At 46.2% G+C, this 27,502-nt stretch overlaps 1 pseudogene; it reads right to left on the bottom strand.

Moving 5' to 3' along the window:
* Positions 1 to 457: 457 nt before the first annotated feature.
* On the bottom strand, positions 458 to 27,502 carry LOC137360198 (G-protein coupled receptor 39-like; annotated as a pseudogene).

Below are 27,502 nucleotides of genomic sequence, written 5' to 3'. Positions count from 1 at the left end.
GAGAGGGGGAGGTTTACATGTAGTCAAAAGGGTAAATTTTCCATACAAACAATAGTGGGTATCTGGAATGAGCTGCCTGAGGAGGTGGTGAAGGCAGGAACAGTAGCAACATTTAAGAAGCATCTGGACAGGTATTTGAATGAGCAAGACATAGAGGCATATGGAATTAATGCAGGCAGGTGGGATTAGTGTAGATAGGCATTATGGTCGGCATGGACGCAGTGGGCCGAAAGGCCTGTTTCTGTGCTGCACGACTCTATGACTCTATAATAGGCCCCGCCACCATGCCCCTGTCACCATTGATAACGGACCACGCCCCGCTCTGTTACCTTAGGAGCAGGCCCCGTCACCACTCCCCCTTCACCATGGAGAAAAGACCCGCCCCCACGTCACTGTCACCATGGCGGTAGACCCCACCTCCCGCTGCTGGAAATAGTCAGTGACTAACTTCCTCTCATCATTGAAAGAACATAACAATTGGAGTAAAGCGATATTTCAGCACATTCTTCAACTTCTCTCTGAACTGAGTCTGGGTCACGACACAAATCGCAGTGTTTGTGCAGCAACTCAGGAGCTGCAGCATGAAGCCTGCTTCTCGCAGAAACTCGAGTAGACGTACAGATAGAGACACCAAATACCGCATTCGATTCCATTTTGAATAGAACAGTAGCACTGCCCATAACAAGATGAAATTGGCCGAGATAGCTAACAGTAACATGATGGATTTCCTTCGGCTCTCCATCTCTGGGTCTCTGCAACGCTCCCCACTGCTGTGAGCTCGGAGTATCCTGCGTCCTCTGCTGCTCACTAAAATGTGTCTGATGGTGAAAGCGTTGAGCAGCAGAATCACCACAAATGGGACTACTGGGTTTACAATGTTATGGAGAAACTCGAATGTTATCCAGAGACGAGAGTGCCAAACATCCAATGTTACATCACAGAACCAGGGGAGGTTCATCAGCCAATACCATCCCGTGAACATAAAATACCAGGGGATGTTCTTTAAACAGCTCAGCACAGTCACTGTTCCCAGAACCACAGACGCCGTTTTCTCAGTACAATATTTACATTTCAGCTTCTGGCAACAAATGACCACAAATCGATCAAAGGTGAACGTGACTGTGAACCAGACAGAACAGTCTGTAGCCGTGTAAAGCAAGACAGCATGGATATTGCACACAGGGATGTAATACAGGAACTGAAATTGTTCAGAATAAACAATGGGAATGTGTCTCAGTATCAGGTCGAGGATAATACCCAGGAGATCCGCCACTGCCATGGCCACAAGGTAGTGAGTGACACATTTTGAGAGACGGCACTTTCACCGAGACAGGATCCCAATACTCAGCAGGTTAACTTTGAGGAAGAGAAATAAACAGAGAAATTATACATCAGACTGCGAACAAAGTTACCAGTTTGATAGAGAACTTATTGAGATTTATAAATGCGTTCCTGTATCCAGTGATATACTGAAATGATTGGACCTGAAAGAACAAATGAGAAGGTCTGTGATCTGATGGAAGGCAGGAGAGATTAAATGAGAAAAGGATTGTACTGAAATTGTTGAACTCAATGCTGATTATAATCCTTCCCCTCTCTCCTTTCCCTGCCTGCTTTAAAAACTGTGCCATCTCTAAACATTCCCAGTTCCGACAAAGAATCAGTGACCAGAAACATGTGGCTGGATTTTAAGAGTCCACCCACGTGGGACACACACCAAAGAGCAGCTATGATCTTAAGTGTGACTGCTCATTTAAATAGCTGGGCCAGCTGTCCGTCCCTTCCAAAGGTATCAGCTGCTTGTGTGTCGGTACTGGTGCCCATTTTAAAGGGCAGCCATCCGTGCTGGCAAATTTGTTTATTTAAAGACTGAACCCTCAAAATTAGAGATCTAACGCCCTTTTCCCACCCCAATAACAATTACATTAACTATTTGCCAGCCCCCCCAAAATACATTTACATTTAACAACTGACCTTCCCCCCACAAACTTCACAAAATTCAAAGTACAACACTTCCCACCATCCCCTACAGCAATTGTGTTTCTTTGACCCTGCCCCTTCCTCCCACACTAGAAAATCTCCCTACCAGTGTCAATGTGCCTTTCCCTGGATGGGGATCTGAAGGAGCAGGAGTGCTAGCAGTCGTTCAGAAGATCGTGGTGGGTGTCCTCAAGATCTTGGGTAAGTATATTTAAATGTATTAGTTCTTATTAATTTAAATATTTAATTTGTAGTCCAATGTCCAGCGGCGGGGGTTGAGGGGCACAAGGGTGCCTTCGAGGTTTCAAAAGGAGCCAACTTCATGCCCCGGCCGATACGGATCCCGATGTCGGTGTCCTGTAGAAATCCAGCCCAATAAGTTGAACTTAGTTTAACCTGTGGTGGTCCAGATGGCGGGCTCAAATGTTGAGGGGAATCCCACCTCAGCAATTCAAAGTCCCCACCTAGCGCAATTCAGTGGTGTTCAGGCAATTAACTGCCCAGCGCCATGGTCCACATCCCTTTAAGAATGGGGATCCCGCCAACAAAAGCTGCTGAACAATCAGAGAACCAGCAGCTCAGTAGTATCAGTAATGCCATCATGAGCAGTAAATTTGCCAGTATGACACTAGGCCTGGGAGCAGGACTACCTCTGGAGCCCAGGACACTAGGTCGGTGTGACAAAGTCGGTAGGGCCACTGAGTGAGTGAGGGCCACTGCCAATAATACACCAGGCCTGCGAGAAACACCATCGCAGCTGCCCCCACCACCAGGTACATGGAGCAAGGACACTGGGACCAGTCAGACACTGGGATCCACAACCAGTAATACACCAGGCCTGGTAGGAGGCCCCGGAAATTTAGAAGAGTAAGAGGCGAATTGATTGAAACATATAAGCTCCTGGAGGGTGCTGACAGGGTGCATGTGGAAAGGATGTTTCCCCTTGTGGGTGAATCTCGCACTCGGGGTCACTGTTTAAAAAAAATGGGTCGCCCATTTAAGACAGAGATGAGGAGAATTTTTTCTCTAAGAGGGTCCTGAATATTTGGAATTCCCTTGCTCAAAAGGCAGTGGACACAGAGTCTTTGAATTATTTTAAGGCAGAGGTAGATATATTCTTGACAATCAAGGGGGTGGAAGATTATCCGGAGTAGGTGGAAATGTGGAGTGATCAGTTCAGTCATGAACTTATTGAATGGCAGAGCAGGCTCGAGGGGTCGAGTGGATCTTACCTTCCGGGAGCAGAGCGTTGCGGACCTGTGGGGAGAACATCAACAGCGGAGCCTATAAATTGAACGCGAGGATCGAGGTCCAGACTCATACCTTCTGGGGGCGGACCTGTGGGGAGAACACCGAGCTTGGAGCCTATAGATCGAACCCACGGATTGAGGCCCAGTCTCTTACTTTCTGGGAGAGCAGTCCAGGCACACAGGAGTTTGAAAAAAAAATTCAACAGGGACCGCACAGGAAAACTGCGAGCTGATTCATTGGTGAATAACTGCTGTTAGGGAATCGCTCTGAATAGTTGGCTTCGTAACTAAGGAAAGAAAGTTCTACAGTTTATTTTCGTATATAGTAATTAATGTTTTTAGGGAGTTCTGTAGTAACGAGGACCAGGGAAGAAGTGCCCTAGAGTAATTGATATTATTATATATTAAGCATCTTCCAAAAAGTTTAATTTAAAAGGTTAAGTCATGGCAGGAGAGCTCAAAGCCGTGGTGTGCTCCTCGTTCTCTATTTCGAAAGCCGGGAACAAGTGCAGTGCCCGGGACCAGCATGTGTGCAGGAAGTGTCTCCAGCTGCAACTCCTGGAAGCCCGGGTCTCGGAGCTGGAGCGGCAGCTGGGGACACTGTGGAGCATTCTCGAGGCGGAGAGTATCGTGGATAGCACGTGTCGAGAGGTGGTCACACCGCAGGCTCAGACCCCACTGGCAGGAGGGGAATGGGTGACCACCAGGCAGAGCAAGAGGACTAGGCAGGCAATTCAGGAATCTCCTGTGGCTATTCCGCTACAAAACAGCTATGCTGCGTTGGATACTGTTGGCGGGAATGGCCTCTCAGGGGAAAGTAGCAACAGCCCAATTCGTTGCACCACAGTTGGTTCTGCTGCACAGGGGAGGAGTTAAAAGTGTGGGAATGCAATAGTTTTAGGGGATGCAATGGTGAGGGCAATAGATCGGCGTTTCTGCGGCACAAACGAGACTCCAGGATGATTTTTTGCCTGCCTGGTGTTGGGGTTAAGGATGTCTCAGAGCGTTTACAGGACATTCTGAAGGGGGAGGGTGAACAGCCAGTGGTCGTGGTACACATTGGTACAAACGACGCAGGTAAAAAAGGGGATGAGGTCCTAAAAGCAGAATATGGGGAGTCAGGAAGTAAGTTGAAAAGTAGGAACTCAAAGGTAGTGATCACAGGATTAATACAAGTGCCACGTGCTGGTCAGAGTAAATTTCAGACGATATCAGATGAATACGTGGCTGAAGAGATGTTGTGAGGGGGTGGGTTTTAGATTCCTGGGTCATTGGGAACGGTTCTGGGGGAGGTGGGACCATTACAAACTGGACAGTTTGCACCTGGGCAGGACCGGGGCTAATGTCCTCGGGAGAGGGGAGAGGGGGAATATTTGCTCGTGTGGTTGGGAAGGGTTTGAACTAAAATATCAGGGGGATGCGAACCTTTGCAAGGAGCCACAGAATCACAGCATCAAAGAATAATACAGTGCAGAAGAAGCTCTTCGGCTCATCGAGTCTGCACCGATGCATTAAAGACACCTGACCTGTCTACCTAATCCCATTTGCCAGCACTTGGCCCATAGCCTTGAATGTTATGACGTGCCAAGTGCTCATCCAGGTACTTTTTAAAGGATGTGAGGCAACCTGCCTCCTCCACCCTCCCAGGCAGGGCATTCCAGACCGTCACCATCCTCTGGGTAAAAAGGTTCTTCCTCAGATCCCCCTTAAACCTCTCCCCTCAACTTAAACCTGTGACCCCTCGTAACTCACCTTTCAACTAAGGTTGGCAGCAGCTCCCTATCTACCCTGTCCATGCCTCTCATAATCATGTACACCTCGATCAGGTCACCTCTCAGTCTTCTCTGCTCCGGCGAAAACAACCCAAGCCTATCCAACCTCTCTTCATAGCTTAAATGTTCCATCCCAGCAACATCCTGGTGAATCGCCTTTGCACCCCCTCCAATGCAATCACCTCCTTCCGATAATGTGGTGACAGAATTGCACACAGTACTCCAGCTGTGGCCTTACCAAAGTTCTGTACAACTTAAACATGAACTCCCTGCTTTTGTAATCTATGCCTCGATTGATAAAGGCAAGTGTCCCATATGCCTTTTTCACCACCCTATTAACCTGCCATTCTGCCTTCAGAGATCTATGGACAAACACGCCAAGGTCCATTTGTTCCTCGGAACTTCCAAGTGTCAGGCCATTCACTGAATACCTCCATGTCAGATTACTCCTTCCAAAGTGTATCACCTCACAATTTTCAGCGTTAAATTCCATCTGCCACTTTACAGCCCATTTGACCATCCCGTCTGTATCTTCCAGTAACCTAAGCCACTCCACCTCACTGTTAACCACTCGGCCAATCTTTGTGTCATCTGCGAACTTACTGATCCTACCCCCCACATAGTCAACTATGTCGTTTATATAAATGAAAAACAATCGGGAGCCCAGCACAGATCCCTGTGGTACGCCACTCGACACTGGCCTCCAGTCACTAAAACAGCCGTCTGTCATCACTCTCTGTCTCCTACAGCTAAGCCAACTTTGAATCCACCTGATCAAATTACCCTGCATCCCATGTGCATTTGCTTTCTTGTAAGTCTCCCATGTCGGACCTTGTCAAAGGCTTTGCTGAAATCCATGGGAACTACAGCAACTGCACTACCCTCATCTGCACACCTGGTCACATGCTCAAAAATTCAATCAAATCTGTTAGGCATGACCTCCCTTTGACAAAGCCATGCTGACTATTCCTAATCAAATTCTGCCTCTCCAAGTGGAGATAGATTCTCTCCTTCAGAATTTTCTCCAATAGCTTCCCTACCACTGACGTGAGACTCACTGGTCTACAGTTCCCTGGCTTATCTCAACAACCTTTCTGAAATAGTGGGACCACATTAGTTGTGCTCCAGTCGTCTGGCACCTTCCCCGTGGCCAGAGAGGAATTTAAAAATTTGGGTCTGTGCCCCTGCAATCTCCACCCTCGCCTCCCACTGAATCCTGGGACATAAATCGTACAGACCGGGAGATTGATCCACTTTTAAGCCTTCCAAAACCTCCAATACCTTGTCACTCCCTATGAAAATTTGCTCAAGAATCTCACAGTCTCTCTCTCTAAGTTCAATATCTACATCATCATTTCCCTGGGCGAAGACAGATGTGAAGTATTCGTTCAACACCATACCAATGTCCTCTGGTTCCACCCACAGATTTCCTCCTTGGCCCTAATGGGTCCTACTCTTTCCAAGATTATCCTCTTCCCATTGATATACCTAAAGAATATCTTGGGATTTTCCCTACTTTTACCAGCCAAAGTTTTCTCGTATCCCCTCTTTGATCTCTTAATTGCTTTCTTAAGCTCCATCCTACACTTTCTGTACTCCACGAATGCTTCCGTTGATTTGCTCTCCTTGTCTTTGCTAAAAGCCTCTCTTTTCCTTCTCATCGTACCCTGAATGTTTCTGGTCATCCATGGTTCTCTGGGCTTGTTGCTCCTACCTATTACCCAAGAGGGAACATGTTGGGCCTGTACCCTCCCCATTTCCTTTTTGAATGTCCCCCACTGCTCTTCTGTAGATTTCCCGACAAGTAACTCTGTACAGTCTACCTTGGCCTGATTCTGCCTTATTTTACTAAAATTCACTTTCCCCAATCCAAAACCTTTTTTTGCAACTTGTCTATTTCTTTCTCCATAAAAAGATTAAATTGTACCATGTTGTGGTCGCTATCACCAAAATGCTGCCGCAACAACACATCAAACACCTGTCCCGCTTCATTCCCCAGAATCATGTCCAGCACTGCACCCTCCCTTGTTGGATTCTCAACATATTGAGCGAAAACGTTTTCCTGTATACATTGAAAGAACTCCACTCCATCTAAGCCCTGAACACAATGACTATCCCAATTAATGTTGGGAAAGTTTAAATCACCTAATATAATTACCCTATTACTTTTACACACCTCTGCAAATTGCGCACGTATTTGCTCCTCAATTCCCGCTGACTATCTGGGGTCTAAAATAAACACCTAGCAATGTGGTTGTCCCTTTTTTATTCCTGAGCTCTACCCATAAATCTTCATTTGATGCCCCCTCCAAGATATCATCTCTCCCTACAGCAGTAACTGACTCCTTAACTAATATTGCAATGCCCCCTCCTCTTTTACCCTCTCCACAGTCTCGCCTGAAGATTCTATATCCCGGGATATTGAGTCCCCAATCCTGCCCCTCCCTCAACCATGTTTCTGTGATGACTATGATTTCACAATTCCACGTGTCAATCCTTGCCCTTAACATATCCGTTTTAGCTGTAATGATCCTGGCGTTAAAGTAGAGGCGATCCATCCTGGTCTTATTCCCTTGAAACTTACTTCCGCTGTATTCCCCTGACTTGTTTGCTTTCCTGTGTTCAGCTGCGTCCCTATTCTGCTCGGAGTCTGCGTCCCCTCCACCTGCCAAATTAGTTTAAACTACTCCCAACAGCACTAACAAACTCGCCTGCAAGGGTGTTAGTCCCGCTCTGGTTCAGATGTAGACGGACCCGCTTGTACAGGTCCTACCTTACCCAGAAACCGCCCCTGTGGTCCAGGAATCTAAAACCCTCCTTCCTGCACAAACTCTTAAGCCATGCATTCATCTGTGCTATTCTCCTATTTCTATACTCGCTAGCACGTGGCACTGGGAGTAATCCAGAGATTACAACCCGAGAGGTCCTGCTTTTTCGTCCACTGCCTAACTCCCTGAATTCCTGATGCAAGACCTCATCCCTCTTTCTGCCTATGTCATTGGTACCAACATGTACCACGACCTCTGCCTTATCACCCTCCCCCTTCAGGATGCTTTGCAGCCGTTCAGTGACATCCCGGACCCTGGCACCAGGGAGGCAACACACCATCCTGGAGTCACGTTGACGACCACAGTAGCGCCTATCTGTTCCCGTGACTATAGAATCCCCTATTACTATTGCTCTTCCTTTCTTTTTCCCTTCCTGTGCAGACAGGCTGCTTGCGGTACCAGAAGCTTGGTTCTGTCAGCACTCCCTGGAGGAAGCAGCCTAATCAGTCTCCAAACTGGAATACCGATTTGCAAGCGGGACCCCTGGGGACTCCTGAACTACCTGCCTGTTTATTTTGGACTGCCTGGTGGTCACCCATTCCCTTCCTTCCTCAAGTCCCTTCAGCTGCAGTGTGACGACCTTTCTATACGTGCTATCCACGATGCTCTCAGACTCACGGATGCTCCACAGTGTTTCCAGCCACCATTACAGCTCTGAAACCCGAGCTTCCAGGAGCTGTAGCTGGACACACTTCCTGCACACATGCTGGTCCCGGGGACTTGAAATGTTCCCAGATTCCCACATGCAGCAAGAGAAGCAAACCACGGCTTTAAGTTCTCCTGCCATGACTAGACCCTTTAAATTTAAAACTTTAGAAGAGTATTATAATTTTAAAAATCAACAATGTCTTGCTAAAACAATGACTTACAATTCAATTTAGTTTGAAAAATACCTACCAGGACTTACTCACCAGTCAGCGATGCTCTGTGGAAACTTTCGGCTCCCCTCACTCTCTTTGAGGACAGGTAGGAAATGAAAGGAGCTCCTCGCTTCCTCCTCACCAAACTCCCTCAGTCACAAACATCCCACTTTATCACTCTAATGCAACCCAAGTCAGCACTCCAGTGCAAACAAAGGCAACATCCTTGTGAATCTTTTCTGCACACTCTCTAGCTTAATAGCATCTTTCCTGTAGTGCGGCGACCAGAACTGCACACAGTACTCCAAATACAGCCTAACCAACGTTATGTACAACTGTAACATGATGCACCAACTCTTGTACTCAATGCCTCGGTAGACGAAGGCAAGCCTGCCATATGCCTTCTTCACCACCCTGTCTACCTGTGTTGCCACATTCAGGGAACTATATGCTTGCACCCCAAGGTCTACCTGGTCACTAACACTCCCCAGGGCCCTGACATTCAATGTATATGTCCTTCCCTGGCTTAACTTCCCAAAACATCACTTCACACTTGTCTGCATTAAATTCAATTTACCACTCCTTGCCCACTTTCCCAATTGATTTATATCCTGTTGTAACCTTAGTCAACCTTCTTCACTGTCCACCATACCACCAATATTTGTGTCATCTTCAAATTTACTAATCATGCCCCTGACATTCACGTCCAATTCATTAATACATATGACAAACAACAGAGGGCCCAACACCGATCCCTGTGGTGCACCACTGGTCACTGGCCTCCAATCTGAAAAACAACGCTCCACTACCACCTTCTGCCTCCTATCACCAAGCCAATTTTGTACCCAATTTGCTAGCTCACCCTGGACCTCATGTGTTCGAACCTTCTGGACCAGCCGATCATGTGGGACCTTGTCAAAGGCCTTGCTAAAGTCCATGTAAACAACGTCCATCGCCCTGCCCTCGTCAATCCTCTTGGTCACCTCCTCTTGCTATTTGACATGGAGGAGTACTGATTGATCAGCTGAGAGAGAGCAGTAGGTGGTAATCAGCCGGAGGTTTCCTTGTCCATGTTTGACCTGTTGCCATGAGACTTCATGGGATCTGGAGTCGATGTTGCGGACTCCCAGGGCAACTCCCTCCCTACTATATACCATTGTGGCGCCACCTCTACAGAGATGGTGGTGTCTGAACACTGCATGTAAGGTATGATTTCACGAGTTTGACTAGGTTAGGCTGTTGCGAGACTGGTTTGTGGGACAGCTCTCCCAAATTTGGCACGTGCTCTCAGATGTTAGTAAGGATGGCTTTGCAGGGTCAACAGGGCTACATTTGACCTTGTCGTTTCCAGTGCTTCTGTCAGTGCCAGGTGGTCCATTCACACAGCAGTCCAGCAATCTGTGATCCGGTAGTTTACTAGGATTGCTGAGGTGTCGCCCCGTGGGAGTGGCAGTGGCTCCATGGAGCACGAACCTGCTGTTCTCTCTCAGGATGACAGTATTTATTCTCCCTTTACTGTCACTCCACACGTGTCCTTGCTGTTACCATTTGCCAGCCCAGCCTGCTGCTGCCCATGCCGAGGTGTTGCAGACCGAATCTGAAACCTCAAGGCCCAGAGCTGCTCGAGGACGTCCTGCAAGGCCATCTGCAGTCTCCTCCAGTGAAAGTCAGCAATCTTACACCAGCCATGTAGCAGTCACAGGGGAAACACAGTGTTGGAGCATGAGGCACGTCGAGGTAAACCAAAAGAGAGGCATTGAGGGAATACACAAGAGTGAATAGTTCAGCTTTGTTTGTACAATTGGATGTCGTCTTGGATCAAGATGTTAATGAAAAGGTTTATGTCGGTGGTTTTTATTGCAGGATGATGAACAAAGAGACGCTGTGATGGGGTGTCTCAGAAGGGTGTAATGGTGGTGAATGGGGGATCCATTGTAAGTAAGGGAAATTGTACTATGGGAACCAGAATCTTAGAAGACAGTCTCCACAAGCCTGTCCCCGTCGACGGCATCCAGGAAATATCCTCCCTGCTTCCACATCCTCCTGCTGAGCTGGCCGACAGATTCCTGCTGGCAAAGCCTGTGTCCACATGATGGTGATGATATGAAGGGTGCAGCAGAACACCATGAACATGGACACCTGCTCCCGTGTGTACTGGAGGGCTCCCGTCCAGCGGCTCAAGCAACACACCGTTTGTCAGTTCCACTATATTGCCGGTGGCTCCATTGCTCACCTTATACATGGGATTATTTTCAACCTGGTGCGAGGCTCCAGGTAGGATTATGAGAGGTGCCACAACTCTGTGAAAACCTGCATCTTGAACCAGAGTCGCCTCACACACTGCCCCTGGGTTAGGTTAGGTAGGAAAAGTGCTCTTGCAAAACCCGGGGCTAGGTAGGACAGAGACATCTCCTCCTCCCTCATTATTGAGCCTCCCCTCTCTGGAGCCTCTGCTCCATTTGTTGGTCGTGTTACAGACCCAGAGACACTCTAACTACAGTCACCATACCTCGTCCAGAGATGGGTCACCAAATCCTCTGACCTCCCGGAAAGTCTGCAAAAGCTCACAACATAACCTCCAGAACAAAATCCACATCACAGGGTATGATGATAAGGAAAAGAGAGGCTTTTAGCAAATACAAGAAGAGCAAATCAATTGAAGCATTAGTGGAGTACAGAAAGTGGATGATGGACCTTAAGAACGCAATTAGAACATCGAACATAGAACATTACAGCGCAGTACAAACCCTTCAGCCCTCGATGCTGCGCCGACCTGTGAAACAATCTGACCTACACTATTCCATTTTCATCCATATGTCTATCCAATGACCACTTAAATGCCCTTAATGTTGGCGAGTCTACTACTGTTGCAGGCAGGGCGTTCCACGCCCCTACTACTCTCTGTGTAAAGAAACTACCTCTGACATCTATCCTATATCTATCACCCCTCGACTTAAAGCTATGTCCCCTCGTGTTTGCCATCACCATCCGAGGAAAAAGGCTCTCACTATCCACCCGTCCAGCCCTCTGATTATCTTATATGTCTCTATTAAGTCACCTCTCCTCCTCCTTCTCTCTAACGAAAACAACCTCAAGTCTCTCAGCCTTTCCTCGTAAGACCTTCCCTCCATACCAGGCAACATCCTAGTAAATCTCCTCTGCACCCTTTCCAAAGCTTCCACATCCTTCCTATAATGCGGTGACCAGAACTGCACGCAATACTCCAGGTGCGGCCTCACCAGAGGTCTATCCAGCTGCAGCATGACCTCGTGGCTCCTAAACTCGATCCCCCTACTAATAAAAGCTAACACACCATATGCCTATTAACATGGGTGGCAACTTTCAGGGATTTATGTACCTGGACACCAAGATCTCTCTGCTCATCAACACTACCAAGAATCTTCCCATTAGCCCTGTATTCTGCAATCCTGTTACTCCTTCAAAGTGAATCACCTCACACTTTTACGCATTAAACTCCATTTGCCATCTCTCAGCCCAGCTCTGCAGTCTATCTATGTCCCTCTGTAACCTACAACATCCTTCAGCACTATCCACAACTCCACCGATCTTCGTGTCATCCGCAAATTTACTAACCCACCCTTCTACACCCTCATCCAGGTCATTTATAAAAATGACAAACAGCAGTGGCCCCAAAACAGATCCTTGCAGTACACCACTAGAAACTATACTCCAGGATGAACATTTACCATCAACCAGCACCCTCTGTCTTCTTTCAGCTAGCCAATTTCTGATCCAAAGCACTAATTCACCTTCAATCCCATACTTCTGTATTTTCTGCAATAGCCTACCGTGGGGAACTTTATCAAACGCCTTACTGAAATCCATATACACCACATCCACGGCTTTACCCTCATCCACCTCTTTGGTCACCTTGTCAAAAAACTCAATAAGGTTTGTGAGGCACGACCGACCCGTCACAAAACCGTGCTGACTATCGCTAATGAACTTATTCTTTTCAAGATGATTATAAATCCTATCTCTTATAATCTTTTCCAACATTTTACCCACAACCGAAGTAAGGCTCACAGGTCTATAATTACCTGGGCTGTCTCTACTCCCCTTCTTGAACAAGGGGACAACATTTGCTATCCTCCAGTCTTACGGCACTATTCCTGTCGACAATGACGACATAAAAATCAAGGACAAAGGCTCTGCAATCTCCTCCCTGGCTTCCCAGAGAATCCTAGGATAAATCCCATCTGGCCCAGGGGACTTATCTATTTTCACACTTTCCAAAATTGCTAAAACCTCCTCCTTGTGAACCTCAATCCCGTCTAGCCTTGTAGTCTGTATCTCAGTATTCTCCTCGACAACATTTTCTTTCTCCACTGTAAATACTGACGAAAAATATTCATTTAACACTTCCCCTATCTCCTCCGATTCCACACACAACTTCCCACTACTATCCTTGATTGGCCCTAACCTATATCTAGTCATTCTTTTATTCCTGATATACCTATAGAAAGCCTGAGGGTTTTCTTTGATCCTATCCGCCAATGACTTCTCGTGTCCTCTCCTTGCTCTTCTTATCTCTCCCTTTAGATCCTTCCTGGCTAGCTTGTAACTCTCAAGCGCGCTAACTGAGCCTTCACGTCTCATCCGAACATAAGCCTTCTTCTTCCTCTTGACAAGCTCTTCAACTTCTTTAGTAAACCACGGCTCCCTCATTCGACAACTTCCTCCCTGCCTCACAGGTACATACTTATGAAGGACACGCATTAGCTGCTCCTTGAATAAGCTCCACATTTCGATTGTGCCCATCCCCTGCAGTTTCCTTCCCCATCCTACGCATCCTAAATCTTGCCTAATCGCATCATAATTTCCTTTCACCCAGCTATAATTCTTGCCCTGCTGTAGATGCCTGTCCCTGCCCATCGCTAAGGTAAACATAACCGAATTGTGATCACTATCACCAAAGTGCTCACCAACTTCTAAATCTAACACCTGGCCGGGTTCATTACCCAGTACCAAATCCAATGTGGCATCGCCCCTGGTTGGCCTGTCTACATACTGTGTCAGAAAACCCTCCTGCACACACTGGAGAAAAACAGACCCATCTAAAGTACTCGAACTATAGTATTTCCAGTCAATATTTGGAAAGTTAAAGTCCCCCATAACCACTACCCTGTTACTCTCGCACCTGTCAAGAATCATCTTTACTATCCTTTCCTCTACATCTCTGGAACTATCTGGAGGTCTATAGAAAACTCCCAACAGGGTGACCTCTCCTCTCCTGTTTCTAACCTCGGCCCATACTACCTCAGTGGACGAGTCCTCAAACGTCCTTTCTGCCGCTGTAATACTTTCCTTGATTAACAATGCCACACCACCCCCCCCCTCTTTTACCCTCTTCTCTGTTCTTAGTGAAACATCTAAATCCCGGAACCTGCAACATCCATTCCTGCCCCTGCTCTACCCATGAATCTGAAATGGCCACAACATCGAGATCCCAGGTACCCACCCATGCTACAAGCTCACCCACCTGATTCCGGATGCTCCTGGCGTTGAAGTAGACACATTTTAAACCAAGCTCTTGCTTGCCAGTGCCCTCTTGTGTCCTTATAACCGTATCTCTGCACTCACTGCTCTCAACATCCTGCACACTGGAACTACAATTTAGGTTCCCATCCCCCTGCTGAATTAGTTTAAACATCCCCCCCCCCCCCCCCCCCCCGAAGAGCAATAGCTAATCTCCCCCCCAGGATATTGGTACCCCTCTGGTTCAGGTGATGACCATCCTGTTTGTAGAGGTCCCACCTACCCCAGAAAGAGCCCCAATTATCCAGGAAACCAAAACCTTCCCTCCTACACCATCCCTGCAGCCACGTGTTCAACTCCTCTCTCTCCCTATTCCTCACTTCGCTAGCACGTGGCACGGGCAACAACCCAGAGATAACAACTGATTGTTCTCGCTCTAAGATTCCACCCTAGCTCCCTGAATTTCTGACCTTAAATCCCCATCTGTCTTCCTACCAATGTCGTTGGTGCCTATGTGTACCACGACTTGGGGCTGCTCCCCCTCCCCCTTGAGGATCCCAAAAACACGATCCGAGACATCAAATACCCTGGCACCTGGGAAGCAACACACCAACCGTGAGTCTCTCTCGTTCCCACAGAACCTCCTATCTGTTCCCCTAACTATGGAGTCCCCAATGACTAAAGCTCTGCTCCTCTTACCCCTTCGCTTCTGAGAAACAGGGACAGACTCTGTGCCAGAGACCTGTATCCCATTGCCTACCCCTAGGAGAGCAAAGAGGGGATATGAGAAAGCTCTGCTGGTAAAAGTAGGGATAATCCCAATTTTGCTGTAAGTATATCAATGGGAAGAGGATATCCAGAGAAAGAGTAGGACCCATTAGTGACCAAAGGGGAAATTTGTGTGTGGAGCCAGAGGACATTGGTAGGGTGTTGAATGAATACTCCACAAAGGGCGGCACAGTGGCGCAGTGGTTAGCACCGCAGCCTCACAGCTGCAGGGACCCGGGTTCGATTCCGGGTACTGCCTGTGTGGAGTTTGCAAGTTCTCCCTGTGGCTGCGTGGGTTTTCTCCGGGTGCTTCGGTTTCCTCCCACAAGCCAAAAGACTTTCAGGTTGATAGGTAAATTGGCCATTATAAATTGTCACCAGTACAGGTAGGTGGTAGGGAAATATAGAGACAGGTGGGGATGTTTGTTGGGAATATGGGATTAGTGGAGGATTAGGATAAATGGGTGGTTGATGTTCGGCACAGTCTCGGTGGGCCGAAGGGCCTGTTTCAGTGCTGTATCTCTACTCTAATCTAATCGAATCTAATCTGTCTTCATCCAAGAGAATGAGGATGTAGATATGGAACTTTGGGTGAGAGACTGTGAGGTTCGTGAGCACATTGTCACCGGGAGTGACAAGGTATTGGAGGTTTCGGCAGGTTCGAGGTGGAGAAATCTCCAGGTCCGGACAATATGTGTCCCAGGATGCTGTGGGAGGCGAGGGTAGATATTGCAGTGGCTCTGACCCTAATTTTTAATTTTTCTCTGGCCACGGGGGAGGTGCCAGAGGACTGGAGAACAGCTAATGTGGTCCCACTATTTAAGAAAGGTTGTAGAGATAATCCTGGGAACTACAGACCAGTGAGTCTCACGTCAGTATCAGAGAAACTATTGGAGAAAGTTCTGAAGTAGAGAATCTGTCTCCACTTGGAGAGGAAAAATTTGATCAGGAATAGTCAGCATTGCTTTGTCAGAGGGAGGTCATGCCCAACAAATTTGATTGACTTTTTTGAGCATGTGACCAGGTGTGTAGATGAGTTTAGTGCAATTGATGTAGCTAACATGGATTTCAGCAAAGCCTTTGACAAGATCCGACATGGGAGTCTCATCAAGAAAGCAAACGCACATGGGATACAAGGTAACTTGATAAGGCGGCTCAGCTGACAGAGAGTGTTGACAGACGGCTGTCCAGTGTCCAGTGGCGTACCACAGGGATCTGTGCTGGCTCACCTATTGTGTGTCATTTATATAAATGACATAGATGACTATGTCGGGGGAAGGATCAGTAAGTTCGCGGATGAAACAAAGATTGGCCGAGTGGTTAACAATGAGGCGGAGTGTCTTAGGTTACAGGAAGATATAGACGGGATGGTCAAATGGGCAGAAAAGTGGCAGATGGAATTTAACGCTGAAAAGTGTGAGGTGATACACTTTGGAAGGAGTCATGTGACACGGAAGTATTCAATGAATGGCCTGACACTGGGAAGTTCCGAGGAACAAAGGGACCTTGGCGTGTTTGTCCATAGATCTCTGAAGGCCGAAGGGCAGGTTAATAGGGTGGTTAAAAAGGCTTATGGGACACTTGCCTTTATCAATCGAGGCATAGATTACAAAAGCAGGGAAGTCATGTTGGAGTTGTACAGAACTTTGGTAAGGCCACAGCTGGAGTACTGTGAGCAATTCTGGTCGCCACGTTATAGGAAGGATGTGTTTGCATTGGAGGGGTTGCAGAGGCGATTCACCAGGTTGTTGCCTGGGATGGAACATTTAAGCTTTGAAGAGAGGTTGGATAGGCTTGGGTTGTTTTCGCTGGAGCAGAGAAGAATGAAGGGATTACCAGATCGAGGTGTACATGATTATGAGAGGCATGGACAGGATGGATAGGGAGCCGCTGTTCCCCTTAGTTGAAGGGTCAGTTACAAGGGGTCACAGGTTTAAGGTGAGGGGGGGAGGTTTAAGGAGGGCTTGGGGAAGAACATTTTCACCCAGAGGGTGGTGACGGTCTGTAATGCCCTGCCTGGGAGGGTGGTAGATGCTGGTTGCTTCACATCCTTTGAAAGGTACCTGGATGAGCACTTGGCACGTCATAACATTTAAGGCAATGGGCCAAGTGCTGGCAAATGGATTAAGTATACAGGTCACGTGTTATAATGCATCGGTGCAGACTCGATGGGCCGAAGGGACTCTTATGCACTCTATTATTCTGTGATTCTGTGATTCTCTGATCACCTCCACACACTTTACAATTGCAGAAGTAAGTCAAATGCCCCTCTCTTATAAGTGGGATACCTGGTCCTTTAAAATAACACTAGAGGGGGATACTCGTGCTGCTGTTTGTATGCTAAGCTGAGAGTGACTAACATAGGCGGACAGTGAACATGTACATGTTTCAAAGACTTACATAGAAAGCTGTCGGAATGCTGATTGACGTCACATTAAAACCTCCTCACACGAATGGTAAACACATGATGCAGCCGGGCTAGAGCTCTGCCCAGCATGGGGCACAGTGCAGGCCACAATAAAAGTGGCCAGAAGTGTGGCTCACATCATTTTATGGATTCAGGCTTCCATAATGTTGACACTAATGGTGTAATCGAATGAAAATTACGGATGGGGAGATTAAAGGGATTGGAATAAGACTTCAAGGATAACGATTTGCAGGAATATGCAAAATTCATAGTGGCATGGCCATGGAGGGATTCAAACATAGGAATGAGAATATTAAAATAAATTTGATGCCAGACCACGAGCCAATGTATATCAGTGAGCACAGGGGTGATGGGTGATCGGGGTTTGCTTCGAATTAGGATACAGGCAGCAGAGTTCTGGATGGGCTGTGATTTATGAAGGTTTGCAACTGGGACGGTGGCAAGGGAAGAATTGGAATAACCAAGTGTGGAAATAACAAATGCACAGATCAGGGTTTCGGCTGATGGGCCGAGGAAGAGCTGCAGCCGGGTGATAGTACAGAGGTGGTGGTCAGCAAGGCTGGTGATGGTGAGAAAATGGGGATGAACACAGCTTAGCGTTAACTAGATGCCAGAAGTTGTAAACAGTTTGGCCCAGCCCTAGCGAGGGTGTTGCAAATAATGGATGGGAAATAACATTTGTGACAGAGACTGAATATAATGGCTTTGGTCTTCCCAAGATTTAAATAACATGAACACTAATACAATGCAATATGGATTATTGATCGAATAGTTGGATACAAAGACTTACCAGGGACCCCAGTAATAGCGAGAATGGGAAAGTAAATCATTTGAATCATCCTCAGTGCAGCTGCGGTCCGATAATCTAATGCTATCCAATCATAATCTGCAGTAAGATAGTTAAACGAAGAGGGGAAGCTCCTGCCCATTTTTGTAACATTCCACTCTATTGTTCTCAGATTCTGACCCATTGCTGCAACTTTCCAATCTATTGTTCTCAAATTCTGATCTAACCGCTCCCTCTTTCCGGATCCGCTGATCCCTGTCAGTTCCGGGGTGATGCTTCCGCTGACACGATTGGATAATACACTGCAAGGAATCCCTTATTAATAGAAGAGGGAAAGCCTGCAGTTATCCATTTAGCGCCCATGGAGATTGAAATTAATTACAGTCACTGAACAAACAGGTTCAGTTAACTCCTTTCAATCCAACTTTTCTTGTACCACAATAAAGTAGAACATTTCCCGGGCTGTGTGGGATGTTTAAGGTTGGGAAGGAATGGTGGGAATAGCGGAGCCATGACCAGAAACCTTCAATCCTCCTTGGATATGGGAGTGGTGACAGAACACTGGAGCGTTATAAGTGTGAAATGTCATGTACAATAGTAGCGACAGGATGAACACTGTAACTACAGGCCCTTCAGTCCAACAGCAATGAAACGTTGGGGAAAATTTGAGTGTCAATAATCTGGGACACGATTATTGAGGTTTGGAAAGAACATGAGTTTACAAATGATTCTTCTTCTTTGGCATCCTTATCTCGAGAGACAATGGATACGCGCCTGGAGGTGGTCATTGGTTTGTGAAGCAGCGCCTGGAGTGACCATAAAGGCCAATGCTCGAGTGACAGGCTCTACCACAGGTGCTGCAGAGCAATTTGTTTGTCGGGGCTATTGCACAGTTGGCTCTCCCCTTGCGCCTCTGTGTTTTTTCCTGCCAACTACTCAATCGCTTCGACTCGCCACATGTTAGCCCCGTCTTTATGGCTGCCCTTCAGCTCTGGCAAACGCTGGCAACTGACTCCCACGACTTGTGATCAATGTCACAGGATTTCTTGTCGCGTTTGCAGACGTCTTTAAAGCAGAGACATGGACGTTCAGTGGGTCTGATACCAGTGGCGAGCTCGCTGTACAATGTGTCTTTGGGGATCCTGCCATCTTCCATTCGGCTCACATGGCCAAGCCATCACAAGCGCCACTGACTCAGTAGTGTGTACAAGCTGGGGATGTTGGCTGCCTCGAGGACTTCTATGTTGGAGATACGGTCCTGACACCTGATGCCCAGTATTCTCCGAAGGCAGCAAAGATGGAATGAATTGAGACGTCGCACTTGGCTGACATACGTTGTCCAGGCCTCGCTGCCACACAGCAAGGTACTGAGGACACAGGCCTGATACACTCGGACGTTTGTGTTCCGTGTCAGTGCGCCATTTTCCCACACTCTCTTGGCCAGTCTGGACATAGCAGTGGAAGCCTTTCCCATGCGCTTGTTGATTTCTGCATCTAGAGACAGGTTACTGGTGATAGTTGAGCCTAGGTAGGTGAACTCTTGAACCACTTCCAGAGCGTGGTCGCCAATATTGATGGATGGAAAATTTCTGACGTCCTGCCCCATGATGTTCGTTTTCTTGAGGCTGATGGTTAGGCCAAATTCATTGCAGGTTGCCGCAAACCTGTCGATGAGAATCTGCAGGCACTCTTCAGTATGAGATGATAAGCAGCAGGTATATGTTAATAGAACTCATATCTGACAAACATGATCTCGTCCTTTGATGAAGTATTGGCGAGAGTTGATGAGGAGAGCACTGTTGATGGTATGTAAATGGATGATCAAACGCCATTGAATCAAATGTCACTTTCTAGCCTTGTTAGGAAGTCTGAACCTCATTGATTAAAGGGGCAATGGCAGTGTGGGTATGACAGTGGCTAAGGGACGGCATACAGAGAGGTGGTGATCAATTGCTGTTCCGGTACTGTCGGGGAGTATACAGTATTCTTCCCTGCGAATTGGTATTCGGACCACTGCTCTTTTTGATATGTATAAATGACATAGTCTTATATGACGAAGGCATAATTTCAGTGGTGTCACATGACAGAAACTCGTAAATGTTGAAAAAAGGATGATAGGAGAAGGATTCAGGAGGACTCATGGAATGAGGAAATGAGGAAGATGAAATTTACTGAAGACATGGGTGAAGGAGACATTTGGGAGGAAGAATGAGGAGAGGCTATATATACTAAATGGTGCAATTTTAAAGGGGTACGGGAAAAAACAGGCACACAAAAACATGTCTTTGAATGTGGCAGGGCAAGTTGATAGGATTGTTAAACATGTATCCAGGATATTTAGTTTTATAAATAGAGACAGAACATGCAAAAGTAAGGAAGCTAACTAAAACTTTATAAATTATGGGTTAGGTCTCATCTGTGGAATTATGTCCAGTTCTGGGCATTACGTATCAGAATGGATGTCAGTGCCTTGGAGAAGGTGCAGAGGAGATTGGCTAGAATGTTCTAGGATGAGGGACATCATTTACATGGGGAGACTAGAGAAGCTGGAATTGTTTTCTGTGGAGTGGATAAGGTAAAGGAAAGCCTTAATAGAGGTTTTCACAATTATGAGGGCTTTTGACAGAGTAAGGTTAATTTGTTTCCACTGGGAAAAAAGGATTGGTAACAAGACTCTGGTGCCTGCAAAAAGAAAGAGAGGTGGAATAAGGGAAACATTTTTTCCGACAGTGAGTTGTTATAACCTGGAATACACTGTCTGAAGACGTGATGGAAACAGATTCAAAAGCAAGTTTCAAAAGGGAACGGGATAAATACTGGCACAGGGGGATTTGCAGGGCTTTGGGAAAAGAGCAGGAAAAAAGACACGATGGATTAAATGGATTGTATCCAAGCTGAGTGATTTTCTTATTCTGTGGTGACAGAATCCATTGATGCCTTATCTCGTGTGTACAACTGGTGTGCAGCTGTTTTTGAACCAGCAGTTCACTGTGACTTTCACCCTGATAAAGGTAACAGCAGAACAGCAAGCAAGGTGTGTTGACAATGTCCTTATCGGAGAAAGACGTCCTGCTCTGGTCAGAGATCTCTGCTGGTTTTAATCAGTGAAATACAAACTCATCGATTATATTCCAATTTTATTTCATGTCTATTTGTTCTTAGGATATGGGTGACGCTAGCAAGGCTGGCATTACTTTCCCAATATAGCTCAGCATGAGAAAATGAAGCGCCTTCATTTGAATTGCTGCAGCCCGTGTGTTGCAGGTGCACCCACAATACTATTGCAGAAAGTGTTTCAGACCTCTGACCCAGTGACGATGAAAGCACAGTGATAAATGTTCAAGTCTAGATGGTGTGTGGCCTGGAGGAGGTGATGGTGTTTTGAGTTAGACTTCGAGCTGAATTCCACCACTGAATTCCCCTGTATCTCTTGTTCCTTGATCCCAAACTGGTGTTGGTATTTTCAGAGCAGCAAAGGTTAAGGGGAGATTTAATAGAGATCTGCCAAACCTTGGTCAGTCTTTCATGGAGTAACGACGGAAAATTTGGTTTCATTGGAAGAACAGTAGGTAACCAGATGACACAATTTTATGATGAATGACCAACAACAAGCAGGAGATGAGGAGCTTCTATTTTTAAGCAGTGATTTATCATAATCTGGAATTCATGGCCTGAAAGAATGGTGGAAGAAAATTCAATTCTATCTTTAAAAAAAGGAAATTGGATCAATAGTGACAGTGGAGATTTACCCGGCTTTGGGAAAACAGCAAAGGCGCGGGATCAATTGGGTTGATCCTTCAAAGAGCCAGCAAAGACATGATGGGCCCAATGATCTCCTTGTGTTCTGTATGATTGCAAATATCTGTGACTACAGAAACTATTGGGACATGACCTGATTTGTACAATAGACGTTCAGCAAGTTTCGAGCCAGAGGTTGCTTGTTACTTTTACTTTGATAAGGCTCAGTAACATATTATGTTGGGTTAACACAGGCCAGGGATAAAAATGGAAATTTACTGCTCTGTGCGTGGGGCTCAGCAGCACACCAGGTGGGATTAACGCAGGCCAGGGGGAGAAAAAAGAAAACAATAAACAGAAGCAGGAGTAGGCCACTCAGCCCCTCGACCCTGCTCTGCCACTCAATGAGACCATGGCTGATCTACTTCAACACCACTTCACTGTACTATTACCGTATTCGTTGATGTAAAAATCTATCAATATCATTCCTGAACATGTTCAATGAATGAGATTCTACAGCCCTCTGTGGCAGAGATTTCCAAAGATTCACCACCCTCTGTGTGAAGAAATTCCTCTTCTTCTCAGTCCTAAATGATCTGCCCTTATTCTGAGACCGTGTCCTCTGTTTCTAGACTCCATAGCCAGGGGACATATTCATCCTGCATCAAGCCATTGGAGCCCTGTAAGTATGTTGCATGTTTGAATGAGATCAGCTCTCATTCGTCTTAAATCCAGCGAATAAAGGCCCAATCTATATCATATTTCCTCTTAGGACATTCACTTGATCCCAGGAATTAGCTTGGTGAACCTTCGTCACACTCCCTCTATAGGAATACAATTTCTCAGCTAAGGAGACCACAATTTGGCATAATACTCTCACCAAGATTCTGCATAATCGCAGAAAGACATCTTAACTCCAACACTAAAATCCTTTTGTAACAAAAACCAGCATACCATATGCCTTCTTAATTGCACCTGCATGTTAGATTTAGTGACTCATAAATAAGGACAACTAAATCCCTTTGAAGTTCACCACTTGGCAGCCTCTCACCATGTAAGAAATACTCTTTTTTTTCTTACTAAAGTAGAGAACTTCACATTTCTCCACATTGCATTGCACCTGGAAAATTGTTTCACACTTGCTTAGCCTCTCCAAAACACTTTGAAGCATCTTAGCATCCTCCTCAGAACTCACACATGCACTTAGTTTTGTGTCATCTGAAAACTTGGAAAAATTTCATTTGGTACCTACATCCAAATCATTGATATTGATTGTAAATAACTGTGGCCCAAGTACTGATGCTTGTGGTACCCCACTGGTCTCAGCCTGCCAACATGAAAATGACCCATTTATTCCTAGACTCTGTTTTCTGCCCGTTAACCAGTGCTAAATCCATGCCAGTATATTCCCCCTAAACCCATGTGATGTAATTTTGTTTACTAGCCTCTTGTGTGGCACCTTATCAAAGCTTTCTGAAAACCAAAATGTACCACATCTACCGGTTCCTCCTTATCAACTCTGCTACTTACATCCTCAAAACTCTCCAACAGGTGTGTTCAAACAAAATTATTTCTCTTTCATATATCCATGTTGAGGCTTCCCAATCTTGACATTATTTAGTTAGTGTCCTATCATGTATTAGAGATTCTTTATGATAAATTCTAGCATTTTCTCTATGACTGAGGTAAACTAATAGGTCTGTGGTTCCCCGTTTTCTCTCTCCCTCCTTTATTAAATAGTGGGGTTATCATTGCCGCCTTCCAATCTGCAGGAACGATTCCAGAGTTTATATAATTTTAAAAGATGATTGCCAATGCATCTTCTATGTCTACTGTCACCTCTTTCAACACTCTGGGGTGTAAATCATTAGGTCCAGGGCACTTGTCTATTTTAAGTCTCATTAATGCCTCTACTACTTTTTAAACTAATATTAATATCTTGAAGTTCCTCGTTTACACTAGTCCCTTAGTTCTCCAATATTTCTGCGACGTTTTTAATATTTTCGTCCGTGAAGGCAGACACAAATGGATGCATTTTAAAAGCCCACCACTGAAATAGGAGGCGAGTGTAAAAAACTATGGCCCACCCGCTCAGGGTCCACATCGCATAACCACCACGATTCCAAATGTGGAGCTCATTACCATGCCCGAGTCAGCGACCACCCCCCGCCCCCGATCACCCCTCCGATGACGTACAGGGGGCTGGTTAGCCGTCCCCGGCAACCACGTCCAGTGCCAATACACAGACACCGGTGCCATATTTAAATGGCTTACAGCCCTCAACGAGCATTTAATTTTTGAAAGCAACAGTACATTACAAATTAATAAAAGTTGGAGTCCCAGCAGTCACAACCCCCCAACCCCCACCAACGCACTAACCTTAGATTCAGTGCCCGCTCACCCCCCAAAATACTTAAACATTGCAAAGTAACCTTCAACCCTAAAAAAATTTGAACTTTAGCCTTCAATCACTTCCCACTTTGCCCCCAACCAATCCGAGCAGTTCGACCCCGCTTCCACCTTCCCGCACTGAGAAAAGTAACTCCTCCACTCTCCTCACAGGAGTCACCCCTCATCTCCCTGAATGGGGATTTGAAGGCACGACATTACCAGCCAGACGAATAAAGATCATGGCGGTGAATAAAGAGGCGATGATACCTTCATTAAGTCAGTTAGGTAAACTAATTTAAATATAGAAATCATGGTCCCATCACAGAGTAGCGGGGCAGCCAGCACGAGGCCTTGCTGCCACTGCAATCGGGAAGGGGCCTGCTGGCATCTGGGTCATGGTGGATTTTCTCCATTACCATCGTTATTACCCCCACTCCCCCCGCCACTGTTCTCAGCGATGGAGTGCCTTTAAAATGCAGCCCATAGTATTTGTATAGTTTCTTTGTCATTTCCTCATTCCCATTATCAATTCGCCCGACTCTGCTTATAACGCACCACATTTGGTTTTGCTAAATTTACCTTTTTACCTACCTATAGAGGCTTTTTCAGTCCCTTCTGTTTCTCACTAGTTTACTCTCATTCTTTTTTTTTTAGAGATACAGCAATGAAACAGGCCCTTCGGCCCACCGAGTTTGTGGCGACCATCAACCACCCGTTTACACTAATCCTACACTAATCCCATATTCCTATCACATCCCCACCAATCCCTATATATTTCCCTACCACCTACCTATACTAGGGGCAATTTATAATGGCCAATTTACCTATCAACCTGCAAGTCTTTGGCATGTGGGAGGAAACCGGAGCACCCGGAGGAAACCCACGCAGACACAGGGAGAACTTGCAAAATCAACACAGGCAGTACCCGGAATTGAACCCGGGTCGCTGGAGCTGTGAGGCTGCGGTGCTAACCACTGTGCCACTGTGCCGCGTCTATTACCCCTTTGTTAAAATTGAGCACGCGGCTGGGGGGTGGGGGTTGGAGGGGGCCTTGCCAACACGATCCTGTCTCCAGCGTCACTTTACAACAGGCGGCGGCAGTAAAAAGTGGCCCAGCCGCCCCAGTCCAATCAAGGCCCTTAAATGACCACTTAATGGCCCCTTAAGCGCCTCCGTCCGCCACCGTGGCGATTTTACCTGGGTCAGGCTCGTGGCCCAGGACCAAGAAAAGCCACCCGTTAATAACAGGTGGCACTCTGATGGTGGTGGGTGGGGGGGTGATATCTCTGTACCCGAAGGAGAGCCGTCCCCGCTGCCCCAAACACGCCGAGCAATTAATAGGCCCGCCATCCCCACCAATTGACCATCCTTGCTTCGCTGGAGCCCGACCGATCACCCCCAGTGAGCAACAAAAACTTACCTGCATTCCGCGGTTTCCAGACATTTTCCTTATGAAGCTGGGTTGGAGTCCCAGCAGTTGCCTCCTCTTCCCATGGCGCTGATGGGACACAGAGATGCCGGCTCGCTGATTGGCCAGCAGCTCTACCGGGTGGAAGTCCCGCCTTAGAACACTTAAAGGCTGAGTGCCCGCAAAATGTAGATATGATCCCCAGGCCAGGCAGAGCCAGGTTTGCCACTAACGTTTCAGTTAGTCCACCAAGGGTAAAATCCCAGCCTACGTCCTCGCACAATCCAACAATTTGAAGGCAAGTACTGATCTGAGAATGTCCAAGCAGAATCGCTGCAATCTTGCATGTAGTCAATTAAATTCCATCATATATTCTTCTGATGCCGACGAGGCGTGGTCGGACTTTGTTTTTTTTTAAGCAGAAAATGGTTGCCTAGAAATAAAGATTGGAGAGTCAGATTTATTTTCAGTTTGACAGTAAGTGAAAGTGCAAGGGCTATTCCTTGTTTTCTCTTTGGTAAAGACATAGCCCATGTCCATAGATAAACTTATTTTTTCTATTGCTCTGAGGTTCAGCTTCAGAAAATAGTAGTGGGAAATCATTTCCCGACACCTTAAACCTAGTTTTCATGATTTTATTTCAAAATAAAAGCTCCAATTATAATCTTCTGACTGAAAGTAAATCTCTGTCTCCAATCTTCACTTCTCAGCAACCGTTTTCTGCTATCATTGTCAGAAAAACTTCCAAGCCTATTGTGAAGAAGACACTGAGAAGAGGATGCTTTGGTGGAGACTGTTTATTCCTTTCCCAAGAGCATACTACTCCACTCCTAACAATGCCCAGTCAGTGCTGACTGGCTCTTGTTAATATATACATCTGAGTACAACTAAATATTCAACACCCAAAACCTGTCCTCCCTATTACCTTCAACTACTCGATATTTAACTTCAATCAACAAAACATTAGACAATAACAACCTTTGTGATCGCTGCTACACCTTGTCTCCCAGTTAAAAGACTGCTCGATTTTAAGCTTTTCATGCTTATTTTCAAGTACATCTGTGGTCTGGCCCCTCCTTATCTGTGCAAACTCCTTCAGCCCGACAACCCTCCAAAATATATTCACTCCTCCAATTCTGGTCTCTTTAGCATCCCCAATTATCATCGCTGCACGATTGATGGCTATGCCTTCAGCTGCCCCTGCCCTGAGATCTGGAATAGCCTCCCAACAACTTGCTGCCTATCTACCTCTCTTTCCTCCTTTAAGACACTCCTTTAAATCGACATCTTTGACGAAGCTTTAGGTCATCTGCCCTAATATCTCCTTAAATGGCTCGGTGACATATTGTTTTATAATGCCTCTGTGAAGCAGCTAGGAACGTAAAAGGTGCTATATAAATATAAGTTATTGTTATTATTGATGCCTTCGGAACAGCACTGTCTACTTCTCCCCAGCCTGAAAAACAATAGCTCACAACTTCTCTCTATTTTCTGTGCCTTAGCCAATTGAATGTTTATACAACCAGTGACACTTTGATCCATTGGTTTCAATTTTCCTAAAACGTCTATTAAGTGGCACTTGATCAAACCCTTTTGAAAGTTTATATACCAGCTGCACCACCCTTATCAATCCCCTCGATTACTTCATTAAATAACTCCTTCAAGATTGTAAGATACAATTTATCTTTAACAAGTTCATGGTAGTTGACATTTATAAACCGTTGATATTTTTCAAAACTACAGATATATTTGTCCCGGTTAATGGCTGAAACATTCCCTTCATCGATGATCAT

This window comes from Heterodontus francisci, unplaced genomic scaffold (genome assembly GCF_036365525.1).
Source record: "Heterodontus francisci isolate sHetFra1 unplaced genomic scaffold, sHetFra1.hap1 HAP1_SCAFFOLD_178, whole genome shotgun sequence".
NCBI classification, from domain to species: Eukaryota; Metazoa; Chordata; class Chondrichthyes; order Heterodontiformes; family Heterodontidae; genus Heterodontus; species Heterodontus francisci.
The sequence above is the reverse complement of the archived record's forward strand: the minus strand, read 5'-3'. Positions and strand labels throughout refer to the sequence as shown.